The sequence below is a fragment of the Halichoerus grypus genome, chromosome 6, assembly GCF_964656455.1.
Source record: "Halichoerus grypus chromosome 6, mHalGry1.hap1.1, whole genome shotgun sequence".
NCBI lineage: Eukaryota > Metazoa > Chordata > Mammalia > Carnivora > Phocidae > Halichoerus > Halichoerus grypus.
In genome coordinates, this window is record NC_135717.1 from 169,593,016 (window position 1) to 169,604,610 (window position 11,595).

Consider the following 11,595-nt stretch of genomic DNA (forward strand, 5'->3'; position numbering starts at 1 on the left):
ATGGGGTAGGAGGAAGAAGGAATGTCAATTGAGCAGTTTTGCTATGAGAGGCATTGCTCTAAAAACAGAGTCTGAAGGAGGGGAAGATCAACCCTTTCAAGTGCCACATATGGGCCAAGAGAAAAGGATCAGTCATATGTTGGACTTGGCTCTGGGCTTCTCTTACTGGGGCATTCCTCTGTGAACTCTTGTGTTTGAAAGTCATTGACTGGCTTGAAGAGGAGGCTCAAAGCAGAAAAGCACTGTAACCTGGCTTAGAAATTGCTCTTGGGCAAATTCACAAATGCCATGTCCCTTTATATCTGCTTACCCCAGAAGCTGACAGCTGGGTTTTCCCTTTCTCCATGCATTGGTCCAAATGGAAAGCATTCCTGGGTATTTTGGGTTTTCAGACTCATTTCAGACTCACTCTCCCCCAGGAGAGTGTTGTAATAGTTCACAACACAAGCTCTGGTGTAGATCCACTTTCTCCTGCAGTAGGAGCCAATCCTACAAGAGGCAGGAGATTCTGCCATCAGAATGGCTCTTAAACAGGGCCAATAAGGCCATGGGCTAATAGGACTCACCTGTTTCCACCAGGCGAACTGGTGCTCACCTGGTGCTGTTCATGGTCCTGAACTACAGCTGCCGGTCTCTATTGCGCTGTTATTCCACTTTCCCCTGGGGCAGTGGTGACTCCTGTTCAACCCCTCCCAGGAATTGGGAATCAGGTGAGCCAGGGTGTGAGAGAGGGAAGAGAAAAAAGCAGACCAAGTCCTTTAGAGAATCCTGTTGCTGAGACATTTCTAGAGAGAGGAAAATAGGATTTTTTTTCCTTGCAATCATCATTTACAAAGTTTTATATTCTCCAAGATCTCTGTTGGGGAACACATGACTCCACCATTTCTCTCTGATGATGTTTATAGATGAGGATGGAGACACAGGACTGTGAATTCCTGGAGCTCAGGGTTCATGCTGGATTCCCTTATCACCTTGAAGTGATTGTTCAGTAAGTGTTGGTTGAATTGATAAGATATTGTGTGTAAGAGATAGAGCCTAGAGTAGGTACTCAAGTTTTGCTCTCATCCCTGCTCTGAAGGAGGGCAAAGGGGCTAACATTTGAGATTCACCTGTGTCAGCATTTGAAATTAGGTTCTTTAATTTAATCCTCATGGGAGATTTATCACAAGTTTTTCAGTCAAGAATCAGGCTCATAGAGGCAAGCCTCTTGAGTGAGATCCCATTGCTCTTGTGGTGAGTCTAGGGCTCGAACTCAGGTCTTGCTGACCCCAAAGGCCATATTTTTCCCACCACCACTGTCTACTTTCTTCTTATGCAAGCAGAGACACAAATTTCACAAGGGAAAATGGACTTGAGGTCTGTACAAGCATCTTGTTTAATGTCTGGAGATTGTGTCAAAGATTAGAAAGCTGATTTTGTGATGGCAACTATTGCTGATCAGGTTTTGGAGCCAGGAGCTTAGGTCTAAGGTTAAGGAGGGGAAAGAGATGGGTTCAAACCTTGGCAGGGCCCAGAGTTTTTCCCTGTCTCAGTGCCTCATGCATGTTCCAGCTTTGGTCAGCAAAAGTAAGGAGTAATTCCCAAAGACAGAAGAAGTCAGTAGGAGAGCCCATAAAGACACAATGGATCTGGTACGGGAACAAGATACAGCTCAGGTGATGAAGTGTAAGACTTGGTCTGAGTTGCAGCCAGGTGGTTTTCTTCAGCTCCTGGAAGAATCAGCTTGGCAGTTGCCCAGACTTCAATCAGATCCAGAGATGCAGCCAGCCCTCTCCTCATAGCACTGGGAACAGGGAGGTTTTTCCAGTGAGCTGGGGTCTTATCCTGATTCCACATGGTCTGCTTGAGTGCTACTCTTCACTAATTGGGCAACATTGGCCCTGTCACCCTTAAGAACCATCTTCTCATGAAAGGTATACTTCAAGGAGGGTGTCGAGATGTCTTCTAAAGGATCTGTAAACACTTTGAAGTACTTACTGAGCCACGGTCCCCTTTGCTGCCATCTCCCCTCCTCCCCCACACTGGTGCCCCCCTCCCAAGTCTTCCATTGCTAATTGGATCAGGTGTGGACACCTGATGCAAGCCGCACCAATCAGATTCTCTATTCTGGAGAGTGAGACGCGCCAGGCAGTGGTTCTTCTAGGTTAGCTTTGGCTGCTAGACCTGGAAGGTCAGGGAGACCTGGGGCTGAGAGAGCCATTTTGGGACAGACAGCCATGATAGTCCTTGTGTGAACAGAGAAACCAGAGTGATGAGGCGACGGAGTGAAGGAACTGAAGAAGGAGAAGCAGAAACAAACAGGAAGAGGCAGACAGAGGAGCGGTCATGGCGAGGACAGCCTGCTGGGAACACTGACATTGTGGCGCTGGGGCCTGGTCAGCACAGAGTTCAGAACCATAGCATAATAGAAGGTCTCGCCTGATGCTTCCAGTTCTCTCCCTGCCATTTACTGACTCCATTCACTATGAGGGGAACGGATGAAGGAGAGGTTTTTTTGCAAGGGATGGGCATCAGGTATCAGATACTTAAAGCACCCTCGTAAGGCACAGTTCCTCAAAGTTTTCACACCACAGATCACCAGTTTGTAGCAAAAAAGTAGAGTTTCATCAACGATTTTAAATTACAAGATAAAACAGTATTTTGAACCTTCAGAACAGTTTCATATCCGTGAGAAGGTCTCTCTCCCGCTCTCCCGCCCTTCTTGCTCCAGCTTTGCTGGCCTTTGGCCCTCAGTCGGGTCAGGGGTGGAGCAGTCAGTGGGTTCCACCCCCTAGCCATACCGTGATTGGTTCGAAGGTGGACATGTGACCTAAGCCTATCCAATCAGTGTGAACCTCAGGTCTTTTTCAGGGAATTTGGGATTGGTCTGGAAGGTGTGGGGTGAACGTGTGGGGCTTGGTCCTGCTGTACCATTTTTCTACCACAAGGGAAGCTGGTCTGAAAAGAAGCCAAAACAAGGAGGAGAACAGAGCCAAGGCACCTGCAGCGAAATGGAGCCAGAAGCCCTGACATCACAAATGATCTAATTAGTTCCATTTAGTGCTTAATCCACTTGGAACTGGGTTTCTATCATCCCTGACTGAAAGCATACTGACCTGCCCACTACCTGCTTTTTCTCACAGCATGCCGAAAAGATGTGCATTTAACTCTGCCAGGATTCGAAGATATTCGTGTTTTTTTTTTTTTTAATTACTTCCTTTAACCCCGAATCAAGGTCCCGATGCATTTTTGTTGACCATCAACTCTTTTCCGTGAACAAAGAAAGCAGTGCGTGGAGCAACCTCTTTTATTCGCAGAGCCGAGCCCTTCCCTATGGCAGCCACGGCTCCTTCAACTCTGGCACTGATCCCAAAGTACCATTGCTAGCACATGACTCACAAAGTAAATAATCTATAAATGAAAAGCCTCTTATCATACTTTGGCACGACAAACAAAATGACAAGCCAGGCAGCATTTTTCCTTCACGTTTGAACCCCGTCTGTGCCAAGGGCTTGCTTCATACGCCTCACGTGAGAGTTTTGGCTTGCTCAAAAGCCAAGTATTCACTAGCATGTGTATGCACCGATTGCTTTTCTACTTTGTGTGTTCTTGCTGTTGTGTAACCTCCAACCGTTTTATCTGATAAAGGAGTTTTGTCAAGAGTCCTTTTGGCTTTCTCTCCATGCAGTCTTTATCATTATTTTTGCAGCTGGTTTATAGGCTTCTTGGTAATTGTACAACTGACTTTTCTGTACATTTGTTCATAGGGCAGCAATTTAGAATGATGCCCCTTAGCTCTGACCTCCTCTGTACCTTTAGTAACAAGAACAATCGGTCTTACATTAGAAAGCATTATTTGGGGTTTGTTCTGTTCTGGGAAAACTGGATTGGTTGCTTTTGGGGAAGATAATGGAAAATATTTTTTATGGCTTCAGACTACTATTTATCCCAGTTTTAATGTTACTGGTAACATATTGAGGACTAGGGGCAAACATGCTGCTGGTGCAATCAATGAAAATTTCCAGAATTTCCCATTGGACTTCTCCCAGTTTTCATGTACGGCTGCACGCGTACAACCGTTACCCAAGAATTTGCTTGTCCTGGAATACGTGGTCCCCTATTTCTTCGCCACACTGGAGAACTGCTTATTCAGGATGTGTGCCGTATTCTTCTGAGGACTTATGTTGCCATTTTCATCATTAGTTTACAATTTGAAGAACCTGTTTGAGCCATTGATTCGTTTTTGTGAACTGAAGAGATAATGTAACATAATAGTAACCACAGAAATTCAAAAAGAGCAAGATAACAACTTGCCAGCCAGAAGCCTTATGTCAGTCTGATCTGTGTTCAGTTAGGAGAGGCAGTATCTCTCTCTCTCTCTCTCTCTCTCACCATTAATACTTTGTCTTCAGCTCTTTCTCTCTGTTCTGGTCTTTCTGTAGAAGCTTTTGCTTTTTCATGGCCAGAAGGAGGTAAGGTGTGGAAGGAACACTCTAGGCAAATGCATGCTTTCTGCCTGAGCTAACTCATACCTGTGGGACACGGATGCCAACTTCCGCCAGGTTGTGACCCTCTGTCCTCTTAAGTAGAGATAGGAGAGAAAAATAACCTAGAAATAATGACAAATGTTTCCTCTTTCCAATTATCACACTTCTTTCCCTTTCCTTCGCTGATGTATTGGCTCAGACCTTCACCAGGAAGTCGGCTGAGCCGGGTGGTGATAGATGCGATGGCCATCAGCCCTGCTTGTGAACAGTCCCGTTTTTCTTCTGTCGCTTGGTGGAGTCCCACTTCCCCCACACCTTTGAGTTTAGGTGTGAGTGGGTGATTTGCTTTGGCCAATGAAATGTGAGCAGAAGTGAACATCACTTCCAGGTGGAGGCTTTAAGAGCCAGGGAGTAATGTGTTGCATCCTGCCAAGTTGTTGAGCAGTGTTGAGGGTGGAGGCTCCGGGTCAGCCCCCCTATTTTGATGAGGACCACGGGACAGTGTCCTCCCCCCCCCCCACAGTGGGCGGTTACCATGAGCAAGAAAAAGAATTCGTTGTTTCAAGCCACTGAGCTCTTGAGGATTGGTTGTTCCTGCAGTGTAGACCGAAACGGGGGTGGGGGGTGGGGTGGAGTGCAAATATAAATGAAGAACATGGATCCCTTTGCCAGATTCTCTCCCAGAAAAATGACCTTGATGGGCAGCCAGCAGCATCTCATCAGCGTGCCTGCCCCCCACTCCCCAAAGCCCTCATTTTTTAGAGTAGGACACCCGTATACGTTCAAGCGTTCATCATTCTAGTCGCCATTCTTGCACTTTCTGTTTGCCAATCACACACCAAGAATCAGGAATATTCTCAGTAGACCGCTTTATTGGTATGGATTTTCAACAAACAAAAATAAGCCCAACAGCATTAAAAAAACAAACAAACCAAAAAACAGAACTGAACGTAATGGTGGCCTCCCGCCCCCGGTGGCAATTAAAAGACAAAGATCTATTTAACATTCAGAGATTTCCGGTGCGCGGCGCCGCTGCGCGCTCGCCCAGTCCGCGACCCCGCCGCGCCCGCCGCCGAGGGCCCGGGCTCTGCGCAGACCGCGGGGTCGCGGGCGCGGGGAGGGCGGCGGCGGGAGGGGCCAGCTGGAGAGCGGGCACGCCCACCGGCACGCGGCCCCGCGCCCCCGCCTCGCCATCGCCCCCCCGCGGGCGGCGGCCGGAACGGCAGCGGACGGTGGGCGCGGACCGAGCGAGCGGCAGGAGCGGGCTGTGCGGGGCAGGGCGTCAAAGGCCGGTTCGGGAGACGCCGGGGCCGATCCGAGCCGAACCAAGACGACGCGTTGCTAACCTTTAACAAATATGATTGCTGTTAAAAATTGAGGGCTGTCGCACTTCAAGAAAATTGGTGTCTCTTTTGAAAACGCGATGCCTCGCGGGACATACATCCTTAGCGTCACTGGGTTATTAGAAGGTTGGGGAGAGTCTGTGAATATGGCAAGGCCGAGAATGAGTCCCCGGAGAAGAAGCGATCACAGTTCTCCAGTGTCAACCTGAACCCGCAGAGCTGTGCAAAGCCCCTTCCTTCCAGACCACTTGTTTGGGACTGAGCACAGACCTCTGGGTGTCACAGAAGGAGAAGGACCTGACACCAAGAACGATCTGCCGATCTGCCGAGAGAAGCGGCTTTATGGTCCTTGGCAATCATCTGAATGGGGCTTGCAGGCTGAATTTGCCATGCAGGGTTTTCAAGCAACTTGCACGTTTTCCAGATGCTCTGACCCACCCCCCCTTTCAAATAATGTAAAATATTTTCATAGGCCATAGTCATATGGATTTAAAATTTTTTTACGATCCCTTGTGCTCCCTCCACCTTGTGTTTTTCGGTTGTGATTTTTTTTTTAAGCGTTCAGATGTTTTTGTCCATTTGACATCAGTCTGCAGCTTATTTTCTAGTGGTGGCTTCTAAAAGTCAGATCCACTTAAACTTGTGGGTACATCTCTTCCTTGTTTCCTCTTTCACAGCATTAACGTATTTCACAGCTCCTTCTGGGGTGGGAATTGGTGAAAATGATCATTTTGGGGGCCTAAGGAAATTCCACATCTACTCCAAAACTTGTTTCATAAGGGCACAATTTAAATTAAATTAAATTTAATTCAAATTTCAGATTTGAGCCAGTTTTATCTTGTCCAGTATTTCTTTTGAACAAATGACTTAATTTGCTCTTTTCAGGAATTTGCCAACTCCTTCGCCCCAATTTTCACAACTAGTAGTAGTTTGTCACTAGCATCCTGCTGTGATTATGTCCTCTACTAACTCAAGAGTAATGTCACACAAAGTATCGCTCGACAGAGCTGGGGACATTTAAGGAGACATTGTTAATAAAATGTGGTTTTCATCCTAAGAGGTAATTACCACCTCGTCAGTATTGATTGCTTAACTAGTTGACTAAGTGACTTTTTTTTTTAAGATTTTATTTATTTATTTGACAGATAGAGAGCACAAGTAGGCAGAGTGGCAGGCAGAGGGAGAGGGAGAAGCAGGCTTCCCGCTGAGCAGGGAGCCGGACGCGGGGCTCGAGCCCAGGACCCCGGGATCATGACCTGAGCTGAAGGCAGCCTCCTAACCGACTGAGCCGCCCAGGTGCCCCACTAAGTGACTTTTTTTAAGATTAAGTTCCCGCTGTTCCATTGTTACAGAATCTAATATTGCACATATAGGGACCTCAGAATGCCTCATCTTCTATAGGTTCTTGATAGGTACTATTTCTCCCATGCCTAACTTCGGGGCACTGTAGTGTACTGTGAAGTCAGGATTTCTTTGTCTTAGATTTGCCTTTATACTCACTTGAAATCCAGAGTCCCATCCAAAATACACAGGTGCCTTTTCTGAAACTCCTCCATTTCCTCCAACCAGGTTAGAAATGAGATGGGTGGAAAATCCTTTGAATAAGAGGTGGGATGGGAGAGCGAGAAAGATCACCCTGGAGGTGGATAATTCTTCCTTTCAATATGTTTTTTAAAGATTGTATTTATTTATTTTTTATTTATTTATTTGAGAGAGAGAGAGAGAGTGAGCACATGAGAGAGAGAGCATGAGAGAGAGAACGAGCTGGGGGGGAAGAGGGCAGAGGGAGAGGGAGAAGCAGGCTCCCCGCTGAGCAGGGAGCCCGATGTGGAACTCTATCCCAGGACCCTGGGATCAGGACCTGAGCCGAGGGCAGACGCTTCACCAACTGAGCCCCCTCCTTTCAGTATTATAGCTGGTAGATAAGGAGTAGGAAGTAAATATAGTTAAAACATTTTGTTCTACAAGTTGTTAACCTTTTAAAAATATAATGGCTGGGTTAGCCCGGTGATGGGTATTAAGGAGCATGGAGCACTGGGTGTTATACGCAAACAATGAATCATGGAACACTACATCAAAAACTAATGATGTACTGTATGGTGACTAACATAACATAATTAAAAAAAAATATATATATATATAATGGCTGCTAAAAATTGAGTGTTGTTTACACTTAAGGAAAATTGGTGCCACTGTTTTGGAAATGAGATCTTGTGCCATAAATGCAACCGAACTAAATATAAACCTTAGTTCACAAGTGTGTGCGGTTAACAAATGAGTAAAGTAGAAAATAACTTTTTACCAAAGACGTGATTTCATTCTAAATCACGTAGTATGATCAAATATGGTCATCCAGAAATCTGCTATTTTTCTTTGTACAGAAAGTATGTAGTCTGTTTTTTTGTTTTTTTTTTAAATGAGTTTGATGCCCTTCATTCAAGGGAAGCTAATCCACAAATTGGGGGAGTACAGTGTCCCATAAGAGGTGGAGTGTTCTGCCCTGGGATGTTTTTTAAAAAGCAGACATTTTAGATCCCACATGATCTTTGCTATCAATCTCTAGTGGACTAAGATTTTTTTTCCACTAATCCCTTGGGTTTCTTTAAGATATATACCTAAGCAGTGGAGAAACCATATTTTTGTCTGTAAGACTGCTTCTACCTGAAAAACCATCACAAGGTTGATCTTGGGGGTTTATCTTGTACATGATATTCTTAGAAGTAGGAATGTATGATCCTATTTTATATACTCTTGAACTATTAATCTGACATATATAATGTGCATAGGATTGATGTTTGCTGTCTCCCAAAAGTAAAAATGTGTTTCTAAATATTCTTTGGTCATTTGGACTGAATAGGACCAAATGGGACAGGATTACTTTTTCAATTCCATTTAACAGACAGCCTGTCTTTAATCAATGCAACTTGCAAAATTTCCAAGTCTATTTGTGTATGCAACAGAATGCTTTACAGCTGTCACACTCTGAATTTGTGGTTCTAGTTCCCGATGATTCTGGAGCCCAGTCTAGCAAAAGTAGAAGAAACACCTGAAAGGGATTTCTTTTTCTTAGGAGAATAAGTCAGAAATTTCAGCCTAAAAGAGTTGAAACTACTGTAGATAACAGATAGTGTCTACTTCCCCAATCCTCCAAAATTTGCAATGCTGGGACTGTCTTTTGTGATTTTTGCATTGTAGCTGAATAAAATTGGGTAGCTAATTTTACAATCCTACATGCTTTCTAAATAAAAAAACAAAAACAGAACAGAATTCATTATTGTAAATTTAGACTTGCAGACATGAAGTAGAAAGTGTCCTGTAGGTTTCCTTAACAGGTAACATTTTGCCAGGGGCTGAGGGGAGTGGGTAGGGAGAGTCAGCATGTAATGGGATAGAGTTTCAGTTTGGGATCATGAAAAAGGTCTGGAGAGAGTGGGGATGGTTGCACAACCATGTGAATGTGCTTAATGCCATTGAATGTCCAGTTAAGAACAGGATATTTTGTGTTGCATTTTTTTTTTTAACGACAGTTAAAAAAAAAAAGGCCTTCTGGATCCTGGTTCCGATTCCAGCTCAGCCCCATATCCACCCCTCTTAGCTCCAAGGTCACCTACCAGCAGCATTGGGAACTACTGACCATCGCCTCCCACACCCTGCTTCTACTCACTTCCCCGTCTTTGCTCTACTCTGCTCCTTGTTGGCAATGCCCTCTTTGTCCTCGTCCCCTGGCTAGTCCCTCACCTTTCTGAATTAGGAAATGGACAGTTGGGGCCCACATGCCTTTTGAAAATCAGCTATGGGAGTCCCTCTGGGATCTGAGTCCTTCCCTTCTGCTCTTTTTATCTCAGTAGATGCCTGGGCAGGTTCTGGGGACCCTGGGAGTCTTGCCAGAGGGTGAGGGGCAGCAGCTGTGATGCAAACTTCCTCCTTGTTCAGAAGCCCCCCCCCCCGCCCCCATGCCTGCCATGCCACCCCCACTTCCAGAGGAGAGGGGGCAAGGCTCAAATCTGTCTGGGCATCAGCGTCCTGGGAAGTCTTGGGGATCTTGGGGGAATGTCACCAACTGAATCTTTGTGTCCCCCTAAAATTCATATGTTGAAACCTTATCCCTGCCCCCATGTGATGGTATCAGGAAGGGGAGGCTCTGGAAGGCTTTAAGATTAGATGAGGCCATGAGGGTAGAGTCCTCATAAGTAGGATCAGTGCCCTCCTAAGAGTCACTGGATTCATAAGCTTCCTCTCTCTGCTCACTGCCAGGTGAGGACAAAGAAGAGGGTCCTTGCCAGAACCCAACCACGCTGGCACCCTGATCTCAGCCTTCCAACCTCCAGAACCATGAGAAATAAATTTCTGTTGTTTGCAAGCCCCCCAGTCTGTGGAGGTTTGCCATAGCAGTCCACACTGACGAAGACAAGGGAAAAAAAATGCAATCTTAGCATAATGGAATTGAAAAAATTTACAGTCATGAAGCATGGATTCCGTGCTAAGCCAGGCTCATCTTTCTCCTGGATTCCTGCAAAACTGAATTCTGGGTGATACCTGGCTTTGAAGGGTCGAGCATCCAGCAAGGCTGGACTGTCATCAACCCTTGGTCACTGCGGCCAGAAGCACAGGTGGGTGATGCTCTGTTCATGGACCTTGAAGTGTTTAACGTAGAAGCAAAACTCTTCTTGATCCAAAAGATCCAAGGAGACCGAGAAATGGTAACGCACGCTCTCTGGGGGAACATGGCTTCTGTTCATCCACTTCTGGCTGCACGGCTGGGGCCACCAGGCTCTGTCTGAGGAGGGCTTCAGGAGACTTTTCTTTCTGACTAACTTCTGCGACTGTAAAAAAAACACTCACTCGTTGTGGGCAATTTGAAGAGCAGACATAAGTTGTGACAGAAAAGGATCCATATTACCTCCTACAGAGAGTGAACATTTTAATTTTATTTTTTATTTGTTTAAACATTTTATTTTATTTCGAACTTACAGAAAGTTGTATATAAAGAGTATCCATATGCTCCTCACCCAAATTTGCATGCTGGAAACAGTTTCCCTGTTTGCTTTGGCGTTTATGTGCTCTCTCCTTATCTGTTTGCTGCCGTCCCTGGATCTCCTTATCTATCCATCGATCTATCATCTGTCCACCTCTCTGTCATTTATTTCTCATGTAGATGAAAGAATCGACAGGTTGCTGTATTCAGGTGGCCCCCCACACCTTTGCACAATATTCGTTGTCAGAATCTCTCTCTGTGAGGGAAGATGCATGGCCACTGCGGTTGCCCAGGCCCCAGAACAGAACATGAACCGAATTCATCCTGGGACAGTGATCATCGTGCTCCAGGGACCATCCCGCAGCCAAGTAAGGCTCGGCCGCCCGGCTGGCTCAGCGTGGTTGTGTGGGAGCTGAGCAGGCTACCCAAAGAAGTGCATTTGCTATGCACATGCAGATAGCAGTGATAGGAAATGTAGGGGACATGAAGGAAATGTGGTTTAAATAACCCTGGGGAGAATGCGGCAGGAGAAAAAGCCCAACTCTGGTCTCCCCAGAGGCTCCTCCTCACTCCCGTCTCCCTGAGCCCCTGGCCTGGCCTGAGGGAGTCAGAGACGCAAGGAAGGGATGCTGTGGGCAGGCAGGGACAGGGGACCGGGGACAGCAGAGCTAAGCTGAAGTGAGCCCAGAGACCAGAAAGAGGCAGCAGGAACCTGGGGGAGAAAGGAGGGTCTCCCCCAAGGGGAGGAAGGGCCAGTGAGGGGGGACATGGGAAAGAGAGGGGCCAAGGGCATCCCACCGCAGGACCCTTC